At 40.8% G+C, this 20,670-nt stretch overlaps 1 long non-coding RNA gene and 1 other non-coding gene across 5 annotated transcripts in view; one reads left to right on the forward strand and one right to left on the reverse strand.

Annotated features, from left to right (window-relative positions):
• Positions 1-14,915, reverse strand: part of LOC123849309 (uncharacterized) — a 28,385-nt gene extending 13,470 nt beyond the window's left edge. The window contains exons 1-4 of one of the 4 annotated variants that reach the window (XR_006792026.3): positions 13,282-14,910; positions 13,019-13,084; positions 10,401-10,478; positions 3,344-3,526 (exon numbers count right to left, since the gene is read on the reverse strand). This is a non-coding gene — a long non-coding RNA (uncharacterized LOC123849309). Of the gene's footprint in view, positions 1-3,343; positions 3,527-10,400; positions 10,479-13,018; positions 13,085-13,281 lie in introns of all 4 variants that reach the window. The other 3 variants (XR_010407612.1, XR_010407611.1, XR_006792025.3) reach the window with 3 other exon arrangements.
• A 633-nt stretch (positions 14,916-15,548) lies between these two features.
• LOC123850315 (U6 spliceosomal RNA) lies at positions 15,549-15,652 on the forward strand. Its single transcript, XR_006792282.1, has one exon. It is a non-coding gene; the product is annotated as a U6 spliceosomal RNA (small nuclear RNA).
• Positions 15,653-20,670: the final 5,018 nt, after the last annotated feature.

Below are 20,670 nucleotides of genomic sequence, written 5' to 3' on the forward strand. Positions count from 1 at the left end.
GAATGGCGTTAGGGAGATTATTTTGTTAGCTTGTAAAATACACATAATTTTATTCATCGTTCTCCTTTTTTAAATAGTAGCACCAGGAAAACATGATCTGTTAAAATTTCCCCAAATCAGTAAAGAATTTTAATTTACTTATGTTTTGGCTTTGGGAGAACTGGACTGCTTAAGCAAACTCCCTCCAGACCTTGGCATGCTGTGGGCCAGGCGCTGGATTAAATTAAACAAGCTCAGTTTCCCTACCTAAGTGTAACTGTATAGGAGTATTAGCGCTGCATTAAAACAGCATTTGTTCACCAGGCTCTGCTAAAACTTTGAATGGATCTTTAACCAAAGTGGGTAAACTTTGAAAGCATTGCTATCCAGGAAAACATTCAGAATAAGACCGTGCATCCCAATTTCTAGCTGAGATGGAAGGAGCCTAGTGGCTGTAAGCAGTCATGCTAGGTAAAGCCCACCAGAGGGGCTGACACTGGGAAGTCCCCTGCCAGGGGCCTGGTGCCAGGGCCTCACACATTCGGGTCCTGCAGCAAAGCTCATCGAAGTCCCCAGAGCTCTCCCATGCAAGAATCTCCAGGCTGTTTACCTGCTTAATGAAAGGTAATGCCCCTGCCCGGGGGGAAGGCTGTTGGGATGGGGGTGGAGGGAAGAGCAAGGGATCCTCCCCACTGAAGGCATTGGGACATGCCAACCTAAATCATGCCACGTTGTCATATTGATTATTTTGAGCTAAAGGAAATTGAGAAACAGCAGATGCGGGAAGGGCTCTCTGACCTCCTTTCCACCTAAAAGCAGGTCATCAAACTTCTGCGATGAAGTGCCCTTGTACCAAGAAGAGAATATTGTCATCAGCTGAGACCAAGAGTCAACGCTGACTCGGATCCACACAAACAGGCCTTTACCGAGACAACCCTTGTCTTCCATTGGTTTCCCCCATATATTTATCTCCCACAATTTGTCACTTTCCTAAAAGCATAAACCCCTTTCCCTTTGTCTTGTCTCCACAATTGGTTGCTCTTTGTTGAAAACGGTATATAAGGTTCTCAGACCTAACCATTTCTTTTGGGTTTTCATTTCATTTCTGTAAGGCCTCGCATATAGATATGAAATAAACCTTTTTCTCCCGTGAATCTTTGTTTTGGGGTTTTTTTGTGGGCAGTTTAAACTGCAGAGCCCCAGACACTGAACCTAAGAGGGTGCAGGAACACAGATTTTTTTCTTCCTTCCCCTAGACCACCTATTGACTCTCTTTTATTCACGCAAGTAAAACTCACTCAAGGAGTCCCAGAAGCTGGGGACACTGAAACTCTCTTTACTATAGAAGTTCAAAAAAAAAAAAAGTTATATCTGTCGTTTTTGTCGGGGAGCTTAAGATTCAGACTGGTGGTATGTTTGGTAAATGAACCATCTTTGAGAGGATAAGCCTCTTTGAGAATCTGATGGAAGCCGTGGCAGAAAGTTGGCAGGTGGCCCGCTGTGTGTCAGGAGAGTGGGTGGTCCCTCCTGACAGCCTCCAGAGCTGGTTCTTGCTAACCTAGGGGAGAGCGTCAGGGAACACGGCCCGGGGCACTGTGGGGTTGGCAGGACTGTGGCCCACACCCCAGGTCTGGATCGATGGCTCCTCTCACCTTGGTGAGGGCCCCGACCAGTCATTCTTCAGAAACTCAAGATGTCCTTGCAGTGGCTGGGGCTTATCAGCCCCTTTCCAGCGATCTCTCACAAGCCGGCCTAAGCCTACTCTAAACAACATTCCTTTTTTTTAACTGAACAGTTGGGAGTGCTCCTCCCAGTAGAGGCAGGAGCAGAAAGAGTAGCTTTGTCTTGTTTACCCATTCCAAGATGTCTTGGGCAAGTGTCCTAGGCAGTTTGTTTCTCGGGTTTCTCGTACGTAAAACTGGGGTAACCATAGTATCTTTTGCATACAGTTGTTGTGAAGAGTGGATGAGCTAACATGTGTAAAACTGAAAACTGTCCCGGTCCCGGGGAGTGCTATCTACACACCATTATGTATTTACATGTATCAGTGATATATTATCATTCAGGGATCAATGGACTCAGGGATCTCTAAGCTTCCCCTGCTCTGAGGATCCATGAGTCATAATGACATGAAAGCTATCTCCGTATACTAATCGACCACCCTGTTGACACGCTTTATTTCACTTAACGCCCTGAACAATCCTCTGACTCAGGCTATATCACCCCATTAGACAGAGGGGAGACCAAACTCGGGCAACATGCATCAGATCACACACCAGTGGGTTCAGTCTCGATGACAACACAGCCAGAATGCAAACCCTCACCTGCCTGAATCACAGAGTGGGAGAAGTTATTTGCAACACAGAGAACAAGGGAATAGTATCAGAATACAAAAGAAAGCTCACACATCGGAAAGGGAAGAGACAACAAAGTATGTAACACGAATGGACAGTTCCTGCAAGAAACCCACACGACAAATAAGTCTGGATAAATGCTCAGGCTCACTGGGTATCAACAAGTGCAAATTAAAACCACAATGAGATACCACTGAATATCCATCAGTAGTGCTAATTAGGACAGGGGGAAGTAGGGATTCTCTCTGCTACAGGCAAATGATAGTCTTTCTGAGCTGCAAAGATATCCTCCCACTATCTCCTAACTTCCCATACCGCTGCTGAGAAGTCCTTTGCTACTATTGTTCCTGATTCTTTGCATGTGTATTTTAAGATGCTTTGGGTAGCAAGGGACTGCAGGGGAGAAAAAAACTTTTCATCCACCCTCTTATGTTCTTGGACTGCGGTTTACAAATTAAATCAACGAAAAGATTAACAGGACAAAAGGCACACAAACTTTATTTGATGTTAATCTTAATTTTTACATGTACACGAAGCTCTTTGTAGAAAAGAAGTAAACACCCAAGGAGGTGGATAGACCTGGAGGCTTATACATAATAAATTATATATGTGACTTATATGTGATAAATTGTACAGACACAGCTGGACAGAGGAAATAGGTTTGGGCTTCTAGTGGCAGTAAATTATGGGAAGGTAACAATATGGGGGAATGTACTAGAAGGGTCATTTAGTAAGCTCTGTTTATGCAGACTCATATTGGTAACACCTCCACCTCTAGTCATAAATGTTGTTCCTCCCTTGCTGGCTATAGTAGAGGGGGACACCTTCACAAAGGGAAATTCATGCCCTTTTTTCAGGAAATAGGGGGAGGACAGAGAGGTTTTCCTACATCTGCAGCTTTTCAATTGCTTTCAGCTCAAAAATAATCCTTATGTCCATGTGGCACATTTGGGGTGTCACGTTCCAATCCTCCCCAGAACATAATATCTGTCTAAAAACGACATGAGTACCTTGACTGTTCCATTAGGGGGAGGTCTGGAAGGAAGCAATCCTGAGGTTGGTTTGGCACCTCTCCATGCTCATCAAGGGCTCAGGCGCCTTCCAGCAATCCACTCCTCCATCTCCAGCATGTCAGCCATGGATGGCGCTCTTCATTGGGGTAAGATGGTTGCATCAGCTCCAAACCTCACATCCTGAGTCACAAGGAGAGGAGCAATAAGATGAAACCATTCTCAGCAGATGTGTCCCTGTATGTCCTTGCTCAGGGCCAGGCCACACCACACCCAGTCCAGCACCTGGCCAAGGGGTCCTAGATGACCTTGTGGGCCCCATCATGACTCCTCCCACAGGAGGGGCCATACGGCAGGCCTCCAATCTGGGTTCTACTAATTCCCCAGAAAGAGGAAAGGGCTGTTGGTAGACATCTGTGGCATCTGTCACAATAGAGGATCCGTGCTTTTTTCCTCTGGGAAAGTTTAGGATTATGAGTTCTCTCTGGTGTTTGGGGTGGAAGTAGAGAACTCGGGAGTCCCATAGTCTTTAATTCTGCCTTGGTTATAACATTCGGCTGAAGCAGAAGCATTTAATGAGAAACCCCCCAAAAATCGGAATCTTCTAAAACAGGTGCTTTTAAAAAGAACAACCCTGAGCTGGACAGTAGATATTTTTTAGATAGATAAGGAGATGTTCCACTGGACAAGCCTGTTAAATCTACACAAATTGTGTATCTCTTCAGCATAAAGTTAAGCTCTGGCTAAGTCTTTGAGATAAGAAGCATAAGGGGCTTTCTCGGAATACTGATAGTGTTGTGCTAATGTTTTCTTGTAACCTTGGGACCGGAGTATGTTTGCCACGAGACAGTCCAAGTTTTGACTATTTGATATAGACAACTGTGTTTGCTCACTTTAAGTTCTAAACTACATTTCTTATTGGAGGCTGACTTCACTCACAACCGTGGTGATTCAGTCTGATTAACTCAGCCTCTGGAAATTGGCTGGGTGGGTCCTCTTAAAGTTAGAACCATACATAGCTCAAGGCACAGCCTTTTATGAATACGTACTTATAACTTGAACAGGTTAACTTTGGAAACACAATTCAGATTTGTTATGTGAAGTTTCATAATGATGTACTTGGCCATAGGTCTTTGAAACTCATTTTCTGAGGTGTTCCAATGGGCCTCTTTGATATGGAAACTCATGTCTCTGGTTTTGGGAAATTTCTGTGTATTAATTTTTGAAGTGTGAGAACCTTGGGTTATTTATCCATTTACCCATTAATCACTGTAGAAGGTCCAACATCTAACTAAGAGTTAAGCTTTCAGTTTATTTAACAATATGTTACGAGGGCCCCTGACTGGCTCAGTGGGTGGAGCGTGTTGACTCTTGATTTTGGAGTTGTGGGTTTGAGCCCCACACTGGGTGTAGAGATTACTTAAAAATAAAATCTTAAAAAAAATAGAAATACATTTCTGTTCTTTTATTCTGTGCTTTCTGTTAATTAGATATTGTGCCTCCTAGAATGATTCTCTACTTTTCTTACATTTTTCCCTGTATTTTCCATGTCTCTATCCCCTTAGCCCAATAGGTCCTTAATTTCATCTTTCACTCCACCTGCTGAACTTGTAAAAAAATTTCATTTAGGCTGTTTTTGGCCTCTGATGATTATTCTCAATTCACGATGCAGAATTTTCTCTTCTATCTCTGATGGTATCCAACAACAGGTGTACGTGGTATGTGTGTGTGAGTGCATGTGTAATTCTTTACTTGAATGGTCTGCTTTGTGTGCTCACTTGTTTTGGTTTCTCCCACGATGGTAATGCTTGTCTACGTTTGCACTGAAGAGCAGGCGCTAAGAAGCGAGCCAGCAGTGTGTGTGAGGGGAGCTTGGGGCTGGTGGCCCTGCTGGAGTATGCTGGGCAGGGAGCCAGCGCTCTCACACCACATGTCAGCTCCCAGAGGCCTCTCCTCCGAAGAAGGGTCCTGGGAGGGGTGGCACCAGGCAGGGAGAGCCTGCCTGCCCGAATTCTGGAAGCAAGAGAGGGCGAATGTGCTGGACAGACACGCCATCTGGCTACTCCTTCCAGGAAGAGCTTGCCGCCCCCAGCTGTCAGCTCCTTGAGGGTCTGCCTCGGAGGCGGGGAGCCCCTTCCCCGGCCCCTGCTATCTGTGCCTGGGGCTGAACCCGAGTAGCACAGCCAGGCCTGCTCACTGGGCCGAGAGCGACCAACGTCACTTGAGGTACCCGCTAGTGCTGAGTTCCCTTCAGCAAACCTCTAACAGCAGTTGTACCAGACATTGCTGACGCCACATTTCCTTGGAGCTCGTGCTCGCAGACCCACGACCCTTACGGCAAGTGCCGTGGCAACTAGAGCTTGTGTTGGGGGGGCGAGGACATGCTGGAGCAGCCCCCAGCCCCAGAGTGGGCAGGAGTGGTGGTAGTTAGCCATCCTTGGACTCGCCAAGCAGTCAGCTGGGAGGTCCCCAGCAGGACAGAGACCCAGCTGCCCACAGCAGGACGCTCTCATGGATGCCGTTCCCTGGAATGGTGTCAGTGCCTTGGCCTCCCCTGCAGGCGCCTTCTGGGATTGCCTCCCAGATAAACTTGTCCCTTTATCCTCGTTTTAGGGCCTGCGTCTGAGACACGACCAGTCAGCCTCAGGCTAGACACCTGCATGCATCCTGTTGATCAGAGCGGGCCGCAAGCGCTAGCTGTGGGCCTCATTCTGGCTGGCCATCGTAAGTGGGATGAGCATCCTGTCAGCTCTGCCCCCGGGGGGTGCCCACACAGCACTGAGAACCAGGTGCATCCACCTCGTTTCACAGAGGGGAAACTTGAGGCTCAAAATGTTGCCTCAGGCTACACGGCTAAGAGACTGGGAGGCTGTTATTGGAATTCTCTCTTCCTGACTCCAAAGTCCTGTGTCCTCCACGTGGGAGAGTCTGCTCGGCCTGCACAGGAACCCAGATGAAAAGTCATTCAGAAACAAGGCCCCAGGAATCTCAGTAATGTTCCCAAGACTATAAACACCTATTCTGCAACAAATAAATTAGTTTCCCTCACTTTGTGGCTTCTAGAAAGCCATTTTTGATACACAGAAGGGAAAAAACAAATGCCATTATTTGAAGGGGAAAACAATCCTGAATTTAGAAGTAGAATTTGTGAGTGGGACATAAAGCGTGTTGCCAAGTGGAACAAATGAAAGTCATGTTGGGTTAGAAGTCAAGGCAGATTCAAAGACCCTTTGGAAAATTATTGGTTTCCTGAGATTTTATCTTCCAGGGCAATGTCTAGTCCACTCTGGATTAGCTGCGTGATAGACAGAAAGGTGCAGCAAGGGCAGGTCCCGGGTATCACGAGTGGGTCTGGGTGACACCCCGGCTGATAGTGTATCTGTCTCTGTCTTCTCCTCTGTGAGTGGGTTCTGTGGGGGTTTACAGGACATGCAGCTCTGAGACACAACACTGCAGATGCTAAGACTCTTCAGCCCTGGGTGACTTTCAGCTAAGACTTGGGGAGAGAAACACGTGGGACCCGATCAGGTCACCCTGGTGTGCATGTGCATGAATGAGGCTCTGCATTCAGATCTTCCTGGTGCAGAATCTCTTCCCAAAATATTTTTTGTAAAGCTCTTTCCAAATATCAAAACAAGCCATTCATCTTTGAGGCAGAAGTGTGCATGGAATTTGGTTTCGGTGAAATTAGCCGAGAAGTGGCCATGTGACTGTTTCTGAAACAACATAGAAGAGGAAAGACAGACGGCCGGGAAGCTCTTCAGATGTGAAACGGATTTTCTTTCTCTTTTAACCAGACTCTGATCCTGAAAAATAAACTTTCAGATATAAACATTCCCGAAATCAGAAAACTGGACTTATTAGCTGTTGAAAAGTGGGTGAAAGCCCAATTTTACCCACTCTTGTTTGACTACAGATGGGGTGGAGGCCAGGAGACCATCTGGTTCCCAACTTCTGGCAACCACGGGCGCCAAGGCAGTGAAGCCCATGAGACAAAGAGGGCGGGGAGCCACAAGGCTGCCCACACAGCTGCCCACAGCACCCTAGCCACGTTATTAGTGGCAGGTTATTTTGGAGTTATTTTTTTATCCATTTAATAAATATTCATCGAAGAGCCTATTGAGTGTCATGCTTCTGAGGGAAGGCATTACGTGCAAAAAAAAATGCTCCAGGGTTAAGTTTATCCTTGGCATGAAAGCCAGCGTCGCCAATGAAGCACAAAGGGTGGGGTTCTAAAAGCTTATCACAACCTGGCGCTGAAACAGCAAAGCCGAGAATTACGGTACACGTTTGCTTCCAGGTATTTTGAGCACATGCTAATTTCCCGCATCATCTCGGGATACCAGGTCTGGCTGCAGTAGCAGCTCCATCAAGGGGGGATACCAGTGCCCCACAACCCAATTTAAAATAATCAAGTCCAGATGCTGGTGCCAAAAAAGAGGTTTGCACCATTCACCACCATGACCTGGATCGTATTTCAAAAGTGTCAAATCAAAGCTGTCCCACCAAAGCCTGATTTCTTAATGAATTCCTTATGTATTCATCTCTTGAATACAGAAAGTGGGGTATCCACTGGGGAGTAAAAGATTTACAAAAACAAAACCCGCGGGTGTGATGTTTTGTGAAACACACCCTGTGCAGTGGATATCTCACCGTGGAATTGTTTACTGCTTCATTAGGATGCTTTCATTTAAAAAGCCACATCTGAGAGGCATCATAATATTTACGGAGAAGAGGGAGCATGCGCTGAAGGAAATCTTATAGAAATCTCAACATGTAGAGGCTTTAAAAAATGCTGAGGTTCTGTCGTGTTAATACAGGGCTGTTAAGAGCAAAATTTAAAGAATCTTGTCATTTCTATATGTTAAATGCTGGCCTCTTTCCTGAAGAAAGATTCTGGCTAAGGGGTTGTCTTTGAGTCCTGACTTATTATGCTAAGTATGTCTGGGTACTGAATAAAACAAGTTTTTTGCTTTTTTGAAAAGAGAAAAGAGGTATGAGACTCAGGGTGATTAGATAAATACCTATATACGCACAGAGAGATGGATGAACTGAAGGGCAGATGAACAAAGATATGAGCAGACAGTAACGTCATCAGCTTTTGGAGAATAACACTCTCCTACCTTCAGACTACCACTTCAATGTGGTTTTTGCTCAGAAAGGTGCAGCCTACAAACCCCGAGAAGGATTCTTGAGTATTCTTGTCCAAGAACTCAGGGAAATGGCACTCTGTCTTACAAAAGCCTTCGGGACACTGAAGTTAGACCATGAAAACTTCACTCATCGTTCATTCAACAAGTAATGAATGACCAGAGTGCACCCTCTGTGCCAGGGCCCAGTGGCTCTTGCAGCCATGGATTCCAAGTGGTTCATTTCACTTTTCATTTGCAAAATCTTCAATGGTACTTCCAGCTTCCAAACAAGAAAGCATAAATTCATGTATCCACCCCCTCTCTCCCAAACACAATTAAATAGCCTGGAAATAATCCGACAGAAAATGGCAAAGGGACTCTGAGAGCAGAAAAGAAGATGGGGGACTGGTTGGGGACTTCGGGTCTTCAGGTGTGGTGATATACTGAGGTCTTTGATCTCTCATACACCCCACATGGGTGCAAAGAGGCCTGAAGCCTGGAACTGCCAATGGGCAGAGACAAATAAACGAACAAGAAAGGCCTGGCAGAAGAACTGGGAAAGGAGGAGCCAAATAGAGCCCAAATGGGGGCTGCTAACCAATCCTTCACAAGGGGACAGAGCAGGGAGCCCGATTTGCCTTCAAAGCCCCGCGGGGCTGACCCAACCCCCACTGTGCACTTGGTAACTGCCTGGTGGGCTGATCCTCCAAGGGGGCTGCCTGGCACAGCCCAGCAACTCTGTGCTCTGTATCCAGTAGCAGGAGAAGACCCAGGCTCAGTGGCTCAAGCCCCTCCCACGTCCCAGGGCAGAAGGTGGCCCTAGCAACACAGATAACCCAGGGAAGCAACTTCCACCCTTTCAGGCAGCAACAGGGGGTACTGAGCGAGAGCCCAAAGTGCCGGAAGAATGAGGCCAGCCAGTGGCACCGTAAGGGCTCTAAAAACTAACCCTCCCACAAAAGCAGGTCAGAACCTAGACAGTAAATGTAAAAGGGGACACTTGCCTGCTAAAATGGAAGATTTAAGTAGCATTAAGAGTCCCTTAACACAAGAACCAAAATGTCCAGATATAATAAAAGTTTACTCATCATACCAACAATCAGGAAAACTACACTTTGAGAGAGAAGAATCACCGGATGCCAATACTGGAGCGAAAGGATGTTGAAATTATTTGACAAGGATTTTAAAACAGTGTAATTAAGAATGTTTCAATAGACAATTACAAATTCTCTTGAGAAAAATGAAAAAATTAAAAAATCTCTGCAAAGAAACAGAAGTTATAAAAACTCACTGAATGAACTCAATAGTAGAATGGAGATGACTTTGGATAGAATCCATGAACTTGAAGACAGATCAATGGAATTTATTCAGTCTGAACAAAACAGAGAAAATAGACTGAAAAAAATGAATGGAGTCTCAGGGATCTGTGAAACAGATGTCTAAGTATCCAAAATATCCAACATTTGTCACCCGAGTTCCAGAAAAAGAGAAAGAGGGTGTAGCTGAAAAACAGTCAAAGAAACAATAGTTGACAACTTCCCAAATTTGGCAAGAGATACAAAACTACAGATTCAAGAAGCTGGGGGAGGGTGCCTGGGTGGCTCAGTCGGTTAAGCGACTGCCTTCGGCTCGGGTCATGATCCTGGAGTCCCGGGATCGAGTCCCGCATCGGGCTCCCTGCTCTGCAGGGAGCCTGCTTCTCCCTCTCCCCCTCCCCCTGCTTGTGTTCCCTCTCTCGCTGTGTCTCTCTCTGTCAAATAAATAAATAAAATCTTTAAAAAAAAAAAAAAAAAGAAGCTGGGGGAAATCCAAACAGGATAAACACAAAGAAATCTGAACAAAGACACATCATTATTAAACTTCCAAAAAACTAAAGACAAAAAAAAAAAAAAAATCTTAAAAACCAGAGAGAGATGACGTATTACCTGTACTGGAAGATCAAATTAGTGACACCAGATTTCTCTTCTGAAACCATCAAGGCCAGAAGTCAGTGATACATTTTTCTAGAAATAAAGAACAGATCTGTCAACCATGAATCCTATATCTGGCAAAACTATCCTTCAAAAATAAAGGGGAATTAGACTTCTCAGATGAAGGAAAATTAAAAGAATTTGGTGCTGGCAGTCCTACCTTTAAAGCCTGGTAAAGGAAACCCCCCAAACATTAAAAAAAATGTAGATCGAATTGCACCCCCCACCCCGCCATTCATATGTTGAAACCCAACTCCCAGTGTGACTGTATTTGAAGACCTTTAAGGAGGTGACTCAGGTTAAGCAAGGTTCTGAGGGTGGGGTCCCAATCTGATAGGACCAGTGGTCTTTACAAGAAGAGGAAGAGACCCCAGGGGCGTATGCACATAGAAGCGATGTGAGGACACGGGAAGGGGCAGCCTACAGGCCAAGGAGAGAGGCCTCAGGAGAAACAACACCTGCCAACACCTCACCATGGACTTGCAGCCTCCAGAATTGTGAGGGAGGCACTTGGGCTGTTTGAGCCCCCAGGCTGTAGGATGTGTCATGGTAGCCTGAGCAGACTAAAGCAGAAAATGACAACAGACAGATGGTGGGGCCTTCAGAGAGGAAGACAAGGACAGTGAAGGAGAAGATACAGAGGCAAACACAACAGACTGCTCTTCCCCTCTTGAGTTTCTTTAATTATACTTTATGTTTGAAGCCAAAATTATAATACCATTTGATGTGGTGCTCAATGCATGCAGTGGAAACACTTAAGATAATGATATTTAAAAAGTGGGGAGGGCTGGGGTGCCTGGGTGGCTCAGTGGGTTAAGCATCTGCCTTCAGCTCAGGTCATGGTCCCAGGGTCCTGGCATTGAGCCCCACGTCGGGCTCCCTGCTCAGCAGGGAGCCTGCTTCTCCCTCTCCCTCTGCCTGCCTTTCCCCCTGCTTGTGCTCTCTCTCTGTCAAATAAAGAAAATCTTAAAAAAAAAAAAGAAGTGGGGAGGGTCAAAGATCTAAATGGAGGTAAGTCTTCTACACTCAGAGGGTAAAACACTGAAAGAACACGGATTGTGGTATATCATACAGGTGTCAGGTCACAGCTAGGGCAACTGGCAGTAAAGTTATGCGAAGTGGCATGTAAAAAAATACTATAAATAAAGAAGAATCTAATGTTATAAAATTATATAAATAATTATGTAAATAAAATTATAAATAAAATTATATAAACAAAATTATATAAATAAAATTATATAAATAAAAAATACTATAAATAAAGAAGAATCTGTTATAAAATTATATAAATAATTATGTAAATAAAATTATATAAATAATTATGTAAATAAAATTATATAAATAAAATGTAAAAATACTATAAATAAAGAAAAATCTGTTATAAAATTATATAAATAATTATGTAAATAAAATTATATAAATAAAAATATATAAATAAAAAATACTATAAATAACCTAATGTTATAAAATTATATAAATAATTATGTAAATAAAATTATATAAATAATTATATAAATAAAATTATATAAATAAAATTATATAAATAAAAAATACTATAAATAAAGAAGAATCTAATGTTATAAAATTATATAAATAATTATGTAAATAAAATTATATAAATAAAATTATATAAATAAAAAATACTATAAATAAAGAAGAATCTAATGTTATAAAATTATATAAATAATTATATAAATAAAATTACATAAATAAAATTATATAAATAAAATTATATAAATAAAAAATACTATAAAGAAGAATCTAATGTTATAAAATTATATAAATATACTATAAAGAAGAATCTAATGTTATAAAATTATATAATTATATAAATAAAATTACATAAATAAAATTATATAAATAAAATTATATAAATAAAATTATATAAATAAAAAATACTATAAATAAAGAAGAATCTAATGTTATAAAATTATATAAATAATTATATAAATAAAATTACATAAATAAAATTATATAAATAAAATTATATAAATAAAAATACTATAAAGAAGAATCTAATGTTATAAAATTATATAATTATATAAATAAAATTATATAAATAAAATTACATAAATAAAATTATATAAATAAAATTATATAAATAAAAAATTTTATAAATAAAGAAGAATAATGTTCAAGTAACTCACAAGAAAGCAAGCAAAAAACCGCCCAAAAACAACCAAATAAACAAAGAAGAAAAAAACAGAGGAATGAAAAAAGGGGACAAATATAAAACAAAATACTAAAATGGCAGACTTAAGCTCTAACATATGAATGACTATTTTAAATATTAGTAGTATAAATACACCAATTAAAACACAGAGATCAGTTATTATTCAGTAAAGTTGGAAAAAATTAAGAGTGAAAAAAGGTAGAGACAGAGCGGGTAACACACGACTCAATCACTTACAGTCTATGAGAAAAATGACTACAAAACAACACTCTATTATAGATACGTAGGAAAGATAAGGATGGGAAGGCTGTATCATGCAAATATGAATTAGAAAAAAAGCAAGAGTGATGATAATAACAAAAAAGGGCATCACAGAACGATAAAGACTCGGTCAACCCACCAAGATCCAGCGATCCTAAGTTTGCGTGTAGCACACCGCAAGGTTCCAAAACACACGAAGCAAAAACTGGTGGAGAAGAAAAGAGAAACAGATAAATTCACAGTCGTAGCTGGGGATTTCAAAACCCAGCTTACAACGTTTGCTAACCAACAAGGCTCCAGAGGAACAAACACCATGGCCCACTGGATTTGCCTGACATTACTGAATACTCTACCCAACAACAGCAGGATACACATCCTATGCAAGTCGCACGGGACACTCACCGGGAAGAAAGGCCAGATCCAGGGGTGCCTGGGTGGCTCAGTTGTTGGGCGTCTGCCTTCGGCTCAGGTCATGATCCCAGGGTCCTGGGATCGAGCCCCGCATCGGGCTCCCTGCTCAGCGGGAAGCCCGCTTCTCCCTCTCCCACTCCCCCTGCTTGTGTTCCTGCTCTCGCTGTCTCTCTCTCTGTCAAATAAATAAATAAAATCTTTAAAAAAAAAAAAAAGGCCAGATCCTCGGTCACACAGCAAACCTTAACCAACCTAAAAGAATTGTTATTATACAGAGTATGCTTTCTAACCACAATGCAATCAAATTAGAAATCAGTAAGTTGGCTAATTGAATATAATAAAAATTTTTTAAAAAATCAGTAAGTGAAAGACAATAGAACAATCTCCAAATTCTTGGAAATTCAACAACACACTTCTAAATAATCCCTGGGGCAAAGCAGAAGTCTCAAAGGCAACTTAAAAATAAAAATGAATGAAGGTGAATGAAAATTGAAATGAAATTGAAAATACAACATATCAAAGTTTGTGGGGTTCAGCTAATACGGTGTTTACATTAGAAAAGAGAAAATATATCAATCAATAATCTAAATTCCAACCTCAAGAGGCTGGAAAAAGAAGAGAAAGGAAAAATACAGCAACAAAAAAAGCAAGCAGAAAGAATGAAATTTTAAAAAGGGCAGAAATCGCTTAAGATAAAAACATGAAAATGAGAGGATTAGTGAAACAAAAATTTGTCAAAAAAATCAATAAAATTGACAAACCCTTAGCTCAACTGACAAGGATAAAAAGAGAGAAGAGACAAATGACCAGTGTCAAAATGAAAGGGCACCACAAAGGATCCTGCAGACATTATAAATCATAAATTTGTCACACATGTCAGAAATTCGACAACTTAGAAGAAATGGGCTAATTCCTTGAAAACCACAAACTACCAAACCCCAGCAAGATAAAACAGATACATGAATAGTCCTAAAACCTCTAAAAAATAGGATCTGTAATTTAAAAGTTCCAGAAAAAAGGAACTTCCAGGTTCCAGATGTTTTCAAACACAGAATTTCTCCAGCATTTAAAGAATTAACACCAATTTCACAAAATGTCTGCCAGTGAAGAGAAGAGGAGGGAACACTTCCCAACTCATTTTAGGAGGTCACTATTACCTTGACACCAACGTATAACAAAGAGGACATACAAATAAAGCCATACATCAACATCTCTCATGAATTTAGATGCATAAATCCTCAACAAAACAGTAGCAAAATGAATCCAGTGATGTATTAGAACAAATGTACGTCATGACCACATGGGGTTTGTCCCAGGGATGCGAGGCTAGTTCAACATTCAAAAATCAACCAGTGTAATCCATCATATCAGCAGGCCAAATCACTTGCATGTCTATTTCTGTCTTGATGTCTGCTTCCCAGAGGATCCAAACTTCATTCATGTGCAACAATCCCACAGCAACTTAAGTTGAGAAATATAACAGCGAGATTTTAGATGGATTTTCTTTACGATTCATTATCCGGTAAGGATGCCCAGTGCTGCTGCCGCCATTTAACATTGTTCTGGGGATCCTGGGCAATGCTGTAACAAAAGAAAAGGAAATAACAAGTGTAATGAACACCTACCTAGAAAAAAACCAAAAGAACCACCCAACTGCAGTTGACCCTTGAACATGAGGGTTAGGGACACTGACACCTATGCTGCAGAAAATCCCCATGTAACTTTTTTTTTTTTTTAAAGATTTTATTTATTTATTTATTTGAGAGAGTGAGAGAGAGAAAGAGCACAAGAGGGGGGAGCGGGAGAGGGAGAAGCAGACTCCCTGCTGAGCAGGTAGCCCGATGTGGGACTCGATCCTGGGACTCCAGGATCATGACCTGAGCCAAAGGCAGTCGCTTAACCAACTGAGCCACCCAGGCACCACCCATGTAACTTTTGACTCCCCCAAAACTTAACTACTAATAACCTACCATTGACCAGAAGCCTTACTGATAACACAGTCGATTAACACATATTTTGTATGTTATGTATATTATGTACTGTATTTTGACGATAAAGTAAGCTAGAGAAAAGAAAATGTTATTAAGAAAATCATAAAAAAAAATACATTTATAGTAGTGTGCTGTATTTACTGGAAAAAATCTACATATAAGAGGGCCAGCACAGTTCAAACCCATGTTGTTTAAAGGTCAACTGTATTAGAACACGTACAGAAGTTCAGCAAGTTTTCCAGATCAATTTACGAAATTAATGGTCTTGTGCTTGCTTCGGCAGCACATATACTAAAATTAGAACAATACAGAGGTTAGCATGGCCCCCTTACATGGATGACACTCAAATTAGTGAATTGTTCCATGTTTTTATTAAGGAGGGTGCTTGCGATGAGCACAGTGTGTTGTATGTTAAGTATTGAACCACTAAATTCTACACCTGAAACTAGTATTACCGTGTATGTTAACTAACTGGAATTTAAATAAAAACTTGGGGGGGAGAAAAAGGAAAAAAAACTGATGGTCTTTCTCTATGCCAGCAGTAAGTATACTAAATATAATAAAAGTAAGATACAAATTACGATGACTAAAAGTATAAAATATCTAGAAATTATCCAAGAATCCAAAATCCTTTTATGGGGAAACAAAAACTCTAATAAAGGAGATTGAAGATCTGAATAAATACAAAGACATCCCATGTTCTTAGATAGGCACATTTCATATTATAAGATGTTGATTCTTCATAATTTAATCTATGAATGAAATGCAGTATCAGTCAAAATTCCAGCTGGTATTTTTCAAAGGAACTCAACAAAATTATTTAAAAATACATATAAAGACATAAAAATCTATGAATATCTAAGTAAATTTTAGAGACAACAAAGGGTGGGTGTGTTCTGCCAGATACTGAGACATGCTAAAGGGCCGTATTTTATTTTAATTTATTTTTTATTTTTTAAAGATTTTATTTATTTGAGAAAGAGAGTGAGAGAGTGGGGGGGGGGTGCAGAGGGACAAGCAGACTCCCTGCTGAGCAAGGAGCCCGGAGTGGGACTTGATCCCAGGACCCTGAGATCATGACCTGAGCTGAAAGCAGACACTTAACCGACTGAGCCACCCAGGCACCCAAGGGCCATATTTTAATAAAGACATACTGAAATTGACACAAGAACAGATGAATAGACCAAGGGAAAATGATGATTTGAAGGTGACCCACATGTTTGTATGAGACTCAGCATAAGATAAGGTATAAAAATAAATTAATGGGGAAACAACAGACTGTTTAGAGAATGACTTGGGAATACAGAATATAGAAGAAAAATAAAATTGGACCCCTACCTAATCCCAGACCTAGAGGCATAGATAAAGTCCTGAATGTGAAAGATAGAGTCTGGAAATCAATAGAGAGCAAAGAATGCTAAAAAGTCCTCAAACAAAAGCATAAACTTTAAGGAAAAAAAATCAATGGCTCTCATTACATCACAATTCAGGCTTCTGCTCAATGAGAGAGTTAAGACACAGATGGCAGGTCTTTAACAACACAGCTTCATGAAACTATACAGGGTTGGGTGCCTGGGTGGCTCAGTTGGTTAAGCGACTGCCTTTGGCTCAGATCATGCTCCTGGAGTCTCAGGATCGAGTCCCGCATCAGGCTCCCTGCTCAGCGGGGAGTCTGCTTCTCCCTCTGACCCTCCCCCCTCTCATGTGCTCTCTCTCTCTCATTCTCTCTCTCAAATAAATAAAAACCTAAAAAAAAAAAAAAAAAGAAACTACACAGAGTCATTGCCTAGCGTAAACCGGGAGCTAATAGAAAAATACACCAGGGAAGGGGGTAATTCAAATAGAAAAATGGGGAAAGGATATGTATAAAACATTTTCAAAATAGGAGATCCTAATTATGACTTCAGGTTGATAAATGAGGAAATGGGGGCATAAAATTATTTACACAAATGTTTTATTCTCCAGAAGGAACAAAGGGGAAATGTTTTAAGGGGTTGCCTCCTGATAGCGCAGCTGAGTGTGGGAACTGTTGGGGTGGAAATCCTTCGATACAATTTGATTTTTTTAACCATGTTTTTAAGCATATTTTACTTTGCTGACATTTTTAAATTTAATTTTTTTTTTTTTTTTTTTTTTTTTTAAGTAGGCTCCACGGCCAGCATGGAGCCCAATGCAGAGCTCGAACTCAAGACCCTGAGATCAGGCCTGAGCTGAGATCAAGAGTTGGATGCTTAACCGACTGAGCCACCTAGGTGTCCCGACATCTTTAAATTTTAAAAGAAAATGAACTAACGGCAAATAGCCTTATCCACATCTTTCAGAAAGTTAAATATCTCACTCAAGAGTCACCCAGACTGAAAACGTTGCATAAGAATGAAAATTGAGAAATATTCCCAAAATGATGGCAACATCTTCTTCTTCTCAGGATTATATATAATCAACAAACAGAAGTAGCACAATGAAAATGTGACTTTGCATAAGAAGCTATGATTTGGTGTTTTCTTCACTTAGCAGAATGCCTTTGTTTTGGGGATTCATCTATATTGTAACACGTGTTAGAAGTTTATTTCTAATTTTTAATTGCTGAATTGTATTCCACTGTATGGATATGCCACTTTTTGTTTGTTGGTTCATCAATTGGCATTTGGGTGGATTCGTTTGGGTCTATTATGAATAACACTGCTGTGAACGTTCATGTACAAGTGTTTGCTTGAGCTTGTGTTTTCATTTCTCTTGTGAGAGACACTGCTGGTTCATTTGGGAAAGTTATGCTAACTTCTTAAAATACTGCCAAACTGTTTTTCCAAAGTAGTTGCACCATTTTACCTTTTCACCAGCAGTGTATGCGGTTTTCATTTTTTCTTTATCTTGCCAATGGCTGGTATGATCTTTTTTATTATACTCATTCTAGTGGGTGTGAGGTGGTATCTTGGTAGTTTCAATTTGCATTTTTCTAATGATTAATGATGTCGAATAGGTTTTCATGAGCTTTTTAGACACTAACTGGCTCTTGGTGAAATGTTTTCCACCATTTTAAAATGAGGATTTTTGATTTCTTATTTCTTCATATACATGGATACACATCCTTGATTATATGTTTTGCAAACAGTTTCTCACAGTCTGTGGCTTGTCTTCATTTCCTTCATTCTGTCCTTTTGAGAGCAAATTTAAAACATTTTAAAACTTTTTTTTTTTTTATATAGAGAGAGACCTGGGTGGGGTGCAGAGGGAGAGGGAGAGATAAAGAGAATTTTAAGTAGGCTCCAGGCCCAGCACGGGGTTCGATCTCACAACCCTTAGATCACAACCTGAGATGAAATCAAGAGCCAGATGCTTAACCAACTGAGCCACCCAGGCACCCCAATTACGTTTGTTTTTGTTTGTTTTTTCAGTAGGCTTCATGCTAGTGCGGGGCTCAAGCTCACAACCCTGAGATCAAGAGTTGGACACTTAACCAACTGAGCCACCCAGGAACCCCTGCAAATTTAAAAAATTTTAATGAAGCTTATCAGTGTTTTTCTTTGGCCCATGCTTTTGGTGTTCTACATAAGAAATCTTTGCCTAACCAATGATTTAAAAGATTTTCTCCTATGCTTTCTCCTAGAAGTTTTATAGTGTAACCTGATATTTAGGCTTTGGGTCCATTATGTGTTGATTTTGTATATAGTGTGAGATAAAGATCTACTTTATTTATTCTTAAAGATTTTATGTATTTATTTGAGAGAGAGAGAGAAAGAGCAGTGAGAGAGAGTGTGAACATGAGCCGGGGGGGGGGGGGGCGGTGGTAGAGGGAGAGGGAGAAGAAGGCCTCCTGCAGAGCAGGGAGCCCGATGCGGAACTTGATCCCAGGACCCTGGGATCATGACCTGAGCCGAAGGCAGATGCTCAACCGACTGAGCCACCCAGGCACCCCATAAGGGTCTAATTTAAATCAAGGCATCATAAAGGCAACACTCGGTCTGATGGCTCTGGGGGGAATTTGTTCCTGGCCCCTTCTGGCTTCTGGTGGTTGTTGGTGTTCCTCTCCTTGTGGCTACTCACTGCAGCCTGTCTTCATATGGCCTTCTCCTCTGGGGTGATCTCCTCCGTCTAAGGCTCTTTTTGCCTCTATCTTAGAAGGACATGTGTGGTGGCGTTTTGGGCCCACCATTGTAATTCACAGCAATCTCATCTCAAAATCTGTAACTTCTTCACAGGTGCACAGACCCCTTTTTCCAGATAAGATGACATTTACAAGTTCCAGGGATTAGGACTTAATTCTTTGGGTGGCCATTATTTGACCTACTAAAATACCCAATTCTCTCAGCAACATCTGTTGTGAAGACTATCCTTTTCCCTTGGAATCGGGACTTTGGCACTGCTGAAAATCAACTGACCATAAATGTAAGGGTTTATTCCTGAAGTCTCAACTCTGTTCCATTGATATATCCTAGTATCAGTACATACTGTCTTGCTAACTGCAGTATTATAGTAAATTTTAAAATCAGGTAGTGTAAATCCTTCAACTTTATTCTTTTTAAAAATTGTTTTGGCTACTATAGGTCTCTATTTTCATATAAATTTCAGGAGCAGCTTAATTTCTGCATAAAAGTCTGCTGGAATTTTGATAAGGACTGCACTGAATCTCTAATGTGGGAAATCTTCCAATCTATGAACACGGAATATCTTTCCATTTACTTAAATCTTTGTCAATTTCTCATAGCAATATTTTGTAATTTTTGTATTTTTCAGTGTACAAGTCTTTACCTTTTGTTAAATTTATTTTGAGGCTATTATTCACAGAATTGTTTCCTTAATTTCATTTCAGATTGTTTGTTGCTAATATACAGAAATACAACTTGTTTTTATATATTGGTCTGGTATCTTCTGATCTTTTTTTTTTTTTTTTAAGCACAGTAAGGCATCTTTATTCATGTGTCCCATTGATTCATGATAACGAAAAGATGGGAATCCCTTCTTCCAACAGTGGCTTAAGAGGATCTTCCAGAATTAGCCATGTGTAGGAATCCTTGACAAATTAAGCCAGCCAAATACAAGTTAGCTACATCGAAGAGTGCATAATCTATATTATTCCACTGAAAATACGGTTATAGAAAACATTTCCAATTAACATATCAATGCTGAATTGTTTTCTTTTTATATTTCATTAATAGAATGATGGAACAAGGAACAGACCTCTTCATTTATCTAGTACAGTGCTTTCATATTCTAGAAAAGGGAGGTGGATTCCAAAGAGATTACATGAATTGTTTAAGGTTACTCAACTTGTCATACAGTTGGATCCAGATCCCTGATATCCTGGTTCTCCTACTGCGGTCACACTCTTTCTGATTTCATCCCAGGTTAACATGTCCCAAAGGATAGGAGTTGTTCTCAATGCTGGCTACAT

Source organism: Mirounga angustirostris, unplaced genomic scaffold, assembly GCF_029215605.1.
Source record: "Mirounga angustirostris isolate CCGP_5_RB_7025 unplaced genomic scaffold, mMirAng1.0.hap1 SCAF_15, whole genome shotgun sequence".
NCBI lineage: Eukaryota > Metazoa > Chordata > Mammalia > Carnivora > Phocidae > Mirounga > Mirounga angustirostris.